Below are 10,509 nucleotides of genomic sequence, written 5' to 3' on the forward strand. Positions count from 1 at the left end.
GTTTGGGTTTTGTGCGAGAAAAATTAGGAGGGAATTATTTTTGGGAACATATACACTGAATTTCTTCCGGTTTTCAAATTCCAATGGTAAAAATTTCAGGACCCCGCTGGTTTGCACGACGTGCAAATTAAAAATGGTTCGAATGTCATTCTCAACATAACATCATTTGTTTATACAGGCAGTGCACATAAACACGATTTGTTTGTACTGACCTAACGTGTTTAATCGGTTTCACATTTCGTTTTCCTAACGATTAAGATAGAAATTCGATCAGAAAATGCAATATTCGCACTTGCAACTGCCGACTAAAACAAACCACCAAAACAATAACAAAGAGAAGGGCGGCCAGTTCACAGCGGTTTCAGCATATTTCGGGTTACCAGTTGTTCAAATTAAAAAGTAACCCCGTTAGTTTTTTTTTTTTTTTTTTTTTTTTTATGACCACCACATCCGATCCTACCGATTCAATGGCTTTCGTTTTATGTAAACTGCTCCGGACCTACCATTGGACATGTCTTTACTAAAGCTCGTTGCCGTAATTTAGGATCCGCCGCCAATAATTTTTTGAAGATCTCCAACAAAGATTGGCACCAAATCCATTGTATCGCCAAGTTCTGTAACAAAAATAACATTAATTTCCGTTGCTATTGCCCATAGCTTTGTGTTGGCAAGGGAATGTTGTTGTTTCACATGGTTACCAAAAATGTTTGTTTCGCGTTGCTATAATGACCTGTTGATGAACTAAATAGTGAGATTAATGAGTACTAGTGAAGGGACCATGAGTGACTTTCTCACGTCCCTTCTGGTACCTGGAAAAATCGTTCGCGTGCTGTCTGTATAGTTTGTGATACGGTGACGTATTTTTTCGTTTCTCTTTTTGTCTCCAAATCGGCTGCTCACAGTAATAGTTTGTCACCCGGACGTCGGTCCGACGCAAGCAAAATATTCGTTTGTATTGGGCGGAGTCCGACCGACTTCTTCCATGCACATGTAGTGGTTGTTTTTTTGTAGTATTGAATCATACGATTGTGCGGTTGCTTTTCGTAAGCGTGGTGACTGCCAGTCATTTGACTGTTTTGCAGTCATTCGCTGCTCCAAACGGTAAAGGCAACTTGATCGAAACGAAAATGTTAAACAGCTTTAGAATTCGTTCATACTACTGCGTGCCATCGGCGTTTGACTGAGCAAACTGCCAGTTGTGTTATGCATAGCGTTCGTATTCCATCACTAAACGGACGGTGTGAACTTGAATGCGCGTTGGTGGGACTGCGGTAGAAAAAAAGGATCGGTCGAAGCCCTGTTTCAAGTAGCATCTCTGCACGGTGATCTTCTGACTGGAGCAATTTTTCTGGTTTACTGATTCCGAGACTGTTCAGTGAGAAGAATCCTTTTACAGCTAGGTGAAGATCCTCATCGGAGTCTTTATTTATTGCATTGTACAATTTCGCTTCCGGACCTGCATCTTCCGAATACTGTCCATTCAAAACGCATTTGGACGGCAACCGTTCATCCTTCCCGAGTCTTCTGTATGTTTCCGATACTAAGCTTATCGATGCCTATCACGATCTGGAGTTACGCGTTCTTGTACGAGTTACCCTGGTGGGTATTAAAATTTTGATAGGAGGTCACGCTATTTGTTCCCATTGCAGAACTACGGATTTACTGCCATTCGTCGCTGTCAAGATGGGGATGGTGGTTGCAGTAATGTGCAACTTGTTTGTACCACATGCTCTTTGTAGTCTGCATGACCCGTTATGCTTCCGGATACACTTTCGGCATAGTCTGCATTCTCTGACTGGTGCCTGGTTAAACAAGAATTCCATCAATTATTGCTACAGTGCCCAGCTCGCGTCATGGCTAAAACATCAAAGCCTTGCGTGTAAACGTCTTTAAGACTTGAGCCTTCTTTGACAGACTTCGCAGCCGGTTATTAGAGTACAGGACAGTTGCGGGACTAAGTAGTGCAAAAGTCCTACTAACTCCAGCAGCACCATCCAGCCGATATTCTAACGCGTCATAGCTAAACTCCGCAACGCTCTTACATTTCAGGACACTTTCTCGGGTTCGATGAAGCTAGCAGGCTACGTCCTTGAGTCCTTAGAACCGTGTACGACTTGGAACTAGCGACCTCCTTCTTGGTGGAGCGGTCGCTTCGAATGATCGCTTGCCGAAGGCTTTACCGCACTGGCTTCCTCTGCCGTTGAATACAACCACGAGCTGAAATCAAGCAGATTTGGTTTGGGGGTTCATCCCTGAGTTGTGTTCAGCCTAGTCCTGTTTCAGAGTCGACAATTATTTCGAAGCCTAGGGCTGTCTTTGCAGTAAGATGGATGGTTAGAACAAATAAAGCGAGATCTGGCGGCGAGTCCGAGTATACGGTGTTCAAGAAAACCACAACCATTACCAAATTATTTGCAGAAGTTTTTCATCGGGCTGTCTTAGCACGGTAAGCGATTTAAATAATTTAAACACTTTAAGGATGGCAGGAACGTATAGCCATCAAGAAATTTATGAATCAGTAAATGCAATGCTGCCGTGCAGAACAAGCACGTGCCTGTGCCGACCACTTAAGCGTCAATCCTGACGCTTGTAACACATTAAAGTGTTTGTCTGAAATTTGTAACGTGTAGCTTTGAAACGGTGGTTCTTACAATTGAGGAAGGGACGGTAGGGGAAAGTAATGAATTTTTGAAGTAGGACTACTTCTTTGATTTCTATATTGGGGTGCATTTTAGAAAAATGAAAAGGGGCCATGTAACGAAAAGTGGTTATAGTTTGCACGCTTATAACTCAGTCATCCGTCAACAGATTCTAGAGATATTGGTATCAATCGACTAGAAATTTTTCAAAAAAAGTAGATAACATGTTTCCTAGGCTTGGTTGGTAAACGGCTGGATAATGCGGAATATAGACCCCATAGTGGTTGGTCGAGTAGTGGACTGTATAACTAACCCGTGGGAGAATTTCGGAAGGGTCGAGGGAAAAACTTCACAATCGTTTACATTAATTAATAACTTTATTGTCTATCCTTATATAACTACACATTTAGAACACTTTAAAAATCAACTTAACTTCATCATCACACTCACACTAACATCATAACACGTCTTTACTCAGTGCTGGCTAAAAAACTTCTGAACGTGTGACGCCAGGAAATTTCCACACAAGTCCTGCAGTGGAAAGTTTCGGAACTGTACACGTCGAACCAGCAGAAATCATCGATCGGCCCATGCGTTGCGTTACGAACTTCGTCGATCAGCAGTCACCGCCTTCGTCGATCTGCGATCGCGTTGACGAGGGGCGACTGTAACTTAAATTACATCGAGCTGTAGGTAACTGCTCGAACATCCTCCCCCGGGGAATCGTCGACTTCATCGCCCAAAGGTTGATTGTCCAGAATCGGTAATGGTGCAAGTTTGTGAATTGGTCGCATCAACAAACCAGCCTTGGTTCGTAGCTCCACAGTCCTAACCATGTTGTCCGCACCCGGGTATGTTCTTTCGATTCTTCCCATCTTCCAAAGTTGTGGTGGTAGGTTGTCATCTTTGACCAAAACTATCATATCTTTCTGCAGATTTGAATGTTTGCGAGTCCATTTGCATCTTGTCTGCAACTCCATCAAATATTCGCGAGACCATCGTTTCCAGAATGCTTGTCGTAAATTTTGCACATATTGCCAACGAGAGAGACGGTTCAAAGGAATTTTGTCGTATGTTGGCTCTGGAATTGCATTCAACGGTCTACCGATTGCGAAATCACCTGGTGTGAGGGGTTCCAAATCCGCTGGATCGTCAGATGAAGCGTACAATGGCCTTGAATTCAAAAGCGCTTCAATCTGGCAAAGTAAAGTGGCAAACTCGATCATGGTGAGTAAAGCTGATTGGCAAATCTTCCTCAAAATTGTCTTGGTACTCTTCACTCCGGCTTCCCACAATCCGCCCATGTGCGGCGCATTCGGTGGTATCATCTTCCAGCGAATTTGTCGAGGGTAACAAAATTCAAAAATTTTCTGCTCGGTCTGTTGCTGTTTGAAAAGCTGGTATAACTCATGAAGCTCATGCTTCGCTCCTACAAAATTCGTCCCGTTGTCAGAAAATATATCTTCAGGCAATCCTCGACGAGATACGAAACGAACTAAAGTAGCCATAAATGCCTCAGTAGAAAGATTTTCTACAGCTTCTAGGTGAATTGCTTTCGTTACTAAGCAAACGAATACACATATATACCCTTTAACCGGGCCCGCTTTACGCAATGTTTGCTTAATCATAATGGGTCCTGCAAAATCAACACCCACCTTTTGGAATGCTGGAGCTCTATCGCATCTACTCGCAGGTAGATCTCCCATAAATTGGTTTGCGGTTATTGGTTTGGCCTTAAAACATTTCACACAAGCTCTTGTCACCTTGCGAAAAGTAGATCTTGGCTTGAGAATCCAAAATTGTCTGCGTACAATTGCCATTAAAGTAGACGGACCAACATGCAGATTCTCGCGATGGATTGCCATAATAAGGCTTTCAACTATCTGGTTACGGTTAGGTAAGATCCACTGATGTTTGTTGTCTTCCATTAAATTCGAATGGCGCAATCTACCACCCACTCTCAATAATCCATTATCCAGTATTGGACACAAATTCCATATACGTTTGCAAGGCTTACCCGCCTTCACTCTTTCAATTTCATCTCCTAAGTACTGATATTGCAGCACACGCACTAAAGTACCCATTGCCGCTCGTAGTTCTGTCACAGTAGGGTATCGCTCCAACACGCGATTCATTTTCGTCTTCTTGCAATTTTGATAAAAGCGCAACACATATGCTAACACACGCTGCAGCTTTCGAAACGATTCAAATTTGTCGAATACGGGCAAAGGTTCTAGGCTAACCACCGCATGTACGCTGACAACACCCTTCAACTCAGGAACGTCTTCATCAGCCAACGGCTCCGGCGCTGTCGTATCATACATCTCATTACGCAAAAATCTTGGACCATACCACCAAAGATCATTTTCCATCAACTTATCAGCAGATACCCCACGAGAAACCAAATCAGCAGGATTTTCTTTTGTGTTAATATAACACCAACGAAATTTATCACCGGTAGCGATAATCTCACTCACACGGTTGGAAACGAACACATCTAGTAGGCTGGGATTTTTCTGCAACCATGCGAGCACAATTTGGCTGTCAGACCACAAAACTATTTCATCGAATACAGTATTCAATGCAGAAAGGATTTTCTTCACTAAGCGGTGTAACAAAAGGGCCCCAAGCAATTCTTTACGAGGAACGGTGAGTACACTCTTTGGTACTATTTTTGATTTTGCGGTCAATAACTGAACGGCAGCTTGATTTCCAGGAACAACGGATCTAATAAAAATGCACGCTCCATAAGCGTACATGGAAGCATCGGCAAAACCGTGCAGCTCAACGACAGTGGCATTTGAACGCACCACCCGGCGTGGAATACGAATTGTGTTGACACCACTTATGGCCTTCAGGTAATTATCAACATCTTGCTTCAATTCACCAGTGATTACGTCATCCCAATCAATTTCCTCTTTCCAGGTTTTGTGCATCAAGAGTTTCCCGATAACGATCACCGGTGCTACTAAACCTAATGGATCATACATTCGTGCTATCACTGACAACAGTTGTCTTTTGGTTGCTACCTCAGTGTTGGATATAGGAAACGAAATAAACATCAACTCATCTGATGTAGGGTTCCACATTAAACCCAGCGTTTTGATTGCTTCGTTTGTGCCGATGGATACTAGTTCTTCACGATCAACCTCAGGAATCTTTTCCAGCAATTCGACACTGTTTGACGACCATTTATGCAGATGGAAGCCACCGGAGGAAAGAAGTTCAATCAACTGTTCTTGTGCGGTGGAAGTTTTGATGAGGTCATTGAACCCAAATAATGCATTGTCTATATAGCAATCACTCTGAATAACATCAGCAGCAATAGGAAACCTTTCTTTTTCATCGATTGCCAACTGTTGTAGTGCCCTTGTGGCCAAGAAAGGAGCGGAAGCAGTGCCATAGGTGACAGTAGTCAATTCTAGCACGCGAAGTCGGCACGATGGATCTTGTCTCCAAAATACACGTTGTAGGGGAGTATGGCAGTCATCGACAACGATTTGTCGATACATTTTAGTAATGTCGGCAGATAAAACATATTGTGGCTCACGAAAGCGGAGCACTATAGACTGTAAATCACTCTGGTTAATGGCACCTACCTTTAGTACGTCATTCAGGGAACAACCAGAGACCTTTGCAGAAGCGTCAAACACCACGCGGCACTTGGTGGTAGTATTCGACGGTTTCAACACAGCATGATGTGGTAAGTACCATTTTACTATACCTGGCAAATCATTATCTTCACTTATTTCCTTGCAGTGTCCAAGCTCCTCATATTCAGTCATGAACTCAACGTACTGTTTTTTCAGCTCTGGCAGCTGAGCAAATCTTCTTTCCATTGCACGGAATCTTCGCAATGCTACGGAACGGGAATCACCAAGCTCGCTTATTGTGTCACGCAAAGGCAGCTGTACGATATATCTACCAGTTGCGTCCCGTCGATGGGTGGTCTGAAAATGCAGTTCACACTCTTCTTCTTCGCTGCCACGCTTTGAATTGCCGTGCACATCTTCTACTTCCCAAAATCTTTCGATAGAAGAATTCAAATCCTCAAGGGTGACGGAATGCGAATGGACCACTGGAACAGCAGTTGGACTTTCATCATAGGTACCACCGACAACCCAACCAAACTGTGTCTCTCGTAGGATCGGAGTGTTATCAGAAAGCGTGATTTCGCCTGGCAGTATCAATTTGAGGAACAATTGATTTCCTAGCAGCATGTCGATCTTACCCTTCTGGTAAAATTGTGGATCTGCTAGTCGCACACCGGTCGGAAGGTTCAATGAACCTACATCGATGGATGTGGATGGCAAGTTGGCTGTGACTTTGTCTGTCACCAAGCAACTCACGTCAGCTACAAAATTGGAGTATCGCGAATGTATTGTTACGACGCAGCTACTCGAAGCATGGCTCTTTATGTTGTTTACTCCTGCTACAACTACATTGGATGGTCGCTGCTTCAAGCCTAGGATTTCTACCATAGATACTTACTTACTTACTTAATTGGCCTAACGTCTTATGACAAGGCCTGCGCAGTATAATTTCTCCATCTGTTTCGGTCCATGGCAACTGATCTCCAGTTCCGCGGGCACCCAGTGCTCGCCAGATCTCGCTCCACCTGGTCTTGCCACCTCGCTCGCTGTGCCCCTCTTCGTCTTGTTCCTACCGGATTTGATGCGAAAACCATTTTTGCAGGATAGTTGTCCGGCATTCTAGCAACATGTCCTGCCCAACGTATCCGTCCAGCTTTAACCACTTTCTGAATACTTGGTTCGCCGTAGAGACGCGCGAGCTCGTGGTTCATTCTTCGCCTCCATACACCGTTCTCTTGCACTCCGCCAAAGATGGTTCTTAGCACCCGCCGTTCGAAAACTCCGAGTGCTCGTAGGTCCTCTTCTAGCAATGTCCACGTTTCGTGCCCGTAGAGGACAACCGGTCTAATTAGCGTTTTGTACAGTGTGCACTTTGTACGGGGGCTCAGATTGTTCGACCGCAAGTGTTTGTGGAGTCCGTAGTAGGCCCGACTTCCGCTGATAATACGTCTTTTAATCTCACGGCTGGTATTGTTGTCCTCTGTTGCCAGCGAGCCAAGGTATACGAACTCGTCGACTACCTCGAACTCATCCCCGTCGATTACCACGGTGCTGCCCAAGCGAGCCCTGTCGCGCTCGGTCCCGCCCGCCAGCATATACTTCGTTTTAGACGTATTTATCTGCAATCCAATCTTCTCTGCTTCGCGTTTCAGTCTGGTGTACTGATCTTCCACCGCCTCAAATGTTCTGCCGACAGCATCCACGTCGTCAGCAAAGCAGATAAATTGACTGGATTTGTTGAAAATCGTGCCCCGCATTTCGATCGCCGCTCGCCTTATAACACCTTCAAGCGCAATGTTGAATAGCAGGCAGGAAAGACCATCTCCTTGTCGAAGTCCCCTGCGAGATTCGAATGGGTCCGACAATCCACCCGAGATTCTCACACAGCACTGGATCCCATCCATCGTAGCCATGATAAGTCTGGTAAGCTTACCCGGAAAGCCGTTTTCGTCCAAAATTTTCCATAGCTCTTGTCGGTTTACGCTATCATATGCGGCTTTGAAATCGATGAACAGGTGGTGCGTGGGGACTCGGAATTCGCGGCACTTCTGGAGGATCTGCCGCAGGGTGAAGATTTGGTCTGTTGTAGACCGACCCTCCATGAAGCCGGCCTGGTAACTTCCCACAAATCTATTGGCTATTGGCGATAGTCGATGAAAGAGGACTTGGGACAGCACTTTGTAGGCGGCATTCAGGATAGTGATGGCTCGGTAGTTCTCACAATCCAGCTTATCACCTTTCTTGTAGATAGGGCAGATAACCCCGTCTTTCCACTCCTCCGGTAGTCGTTCCGTATCCCAAATCTTGACAATCAATTGATGCAGACAGCCGGCCAACTTGTCCGGGCCCATTTTAATAAGTTCCGCTCCAATGCCATCCTTTCCCGCTGCTTTGTTGTTCTTCAGCCGCTGGATGGCTTCTTTAACTTCCCTTATCGATGGGGGTGGCACATCTTCGTCGCTTGCTGCACCAATGTGGTCACTTCCTCCGCTATCATGGTCTTCCGCCTGCACGCCATTCAGGTGTTCATCGTAGTGCTGCTTCCACCTTTCGATCACCGCACGGTCATCAGTCAAGGTACCTCCATCTTTATCTCTGCACATTTCGGCCCGCGGCACGAAGCCTTTGCGAGATCCGTTGAGTTTCTGATAGAACTTCCGTGTGTCGTGAAAGCGGTACAGCTGTTCGAGTTCTTCGCACTCCTTCTCCTCTTGGTGGCGCTTCTTTTCCTTGAAGAGTCGGGTTTGCTGCCTCCGCTTCTGTTTGTATCGCTCCACATTCTGACGGGTGGCTCTACGCAGCATTTGTACCCGCGCTGCGTTCTTCTCATTCAATATCTGCTGGCATTCCTCGTCAAACCATTCGTTACGTCGATTCGGTGCCACACTGCCTAGGACGTTCTCCGCTACGCTGTTAATGGCTGTTTTCACGGCATTCCAACAGTCTTCAAGAGGGGCTTCATCCAGCTCTCCCTCTTCCGGCAGCGCGGTTTCGAGAGATAACGCGTAGTTTTCGGCGACCTCTGGTTGCTTCAGTCGCGCTAGATTATACCGTGGCGGGCGGCGGTATCGTATGTTGTTCACAACAGATAGTTTTTGGCGTATCCTTACCATCACTAAGTATTGATCCGAACCATCTATCAGAACGTGGTCGATTTGTGATTCTGTCTGGTTGGGTGATCTACAGGTGTACCGGTGGTAGAGGTTAGGTAGAGGCTGGAAGAAGGTATTACGTATGGCCATATTCTTGGAGGTGGCGAAGTCGACAAGTCTTAGACCGTTTTCGTTCGTTTGCGGGTGAGCGCTGAACCGTCCAATCACCGGATTGAATTCCTCCTCCTAACCAACCATTAAAGAATCGGCCCTTGATTCTTAATCTGCACATTGGCGGGTCGATCGATCACCCGCATCTGCATCTCGCCCATCACTATGAAAGCTGTGCCCAGCTCGTGTGTATTGCCGCAGCTTTGGTAGATAGTATGACCATCTCTATACGTACGTGCCATCGTTCCTTTCCAGCATACCACCTGCAGCGCTACGATGTCGAACTTGCGGCTCTTCACTTCTTTAGAAAGCACGTGGGTACTTCCGAGGAAATTTAGAGACCGACAGTTCCATGTTCCTAATTTCCAATCGTTAGTCCGTTTTCGTCGCCTGGGTCTTTGCCGATTGTTCCGATTAGAGTTATTATTATTACTTACGGAGTCCATTGCTTTGGTTTTTTTAGTGGTTCAGGCTTGCAAAGCCCGCAACCAACCCCACAGTATCGCCGGAGGGCCAACGTAGCTCGAAGGAGCCCTCCCCCCGGTCAGCATACGACCTTGGTTTCCACCGGGGTTGGTTACCCGATCTCCACCCGAGGTTGCTCGTATCCCGGCTGGTACCACGAGGAGGTTGGGGTAGGAGTTGCTAGGTAAGAGGCTATGAACCACTGTGGGGTCTATTTTATGCCCAGTGCACAAGGCACCGATGGTACGCATTACCAAGCCATTTACCAGCCTTCTACCATAGATCTAGATACCAAGTTAGCTTGCGAGGCTGAGTCAAGTAAAACTCTAACGGGGTGGGAATTGCGGTTTGCATCGATGACATCTACTACGGCCGTGAGCAACAGCACATGCTGCTTTGTTCTGGTCTTACTAGATGAACAGGTGGCGGTTGTTAATTGTGACTGACTTGGCTGTTTGTTTTCATCTTGCATCGCTGATGCTTCTACTTGAGCAGGAGAATTTTCTTCGGTTGCTTGTGGCTTTTCCTCTAAATGGAGCAGACTATGGT

The sequence above is a fragment of the Sabethes cyaneus genome, chromosome 1 (assembly GCF_943734655.1).
Source record: "Sabethes cyaneus chromosome 1, idSabCyanKW18_F2, whole genome shotgun sequence".
In the NCBI taxonomy this organism is placed as follows: Eukaryota; Metazoa; Arthropoda; class Insecta; order Diptera; family Culicidae; genus Sabethes; species Sabethes cyaneus.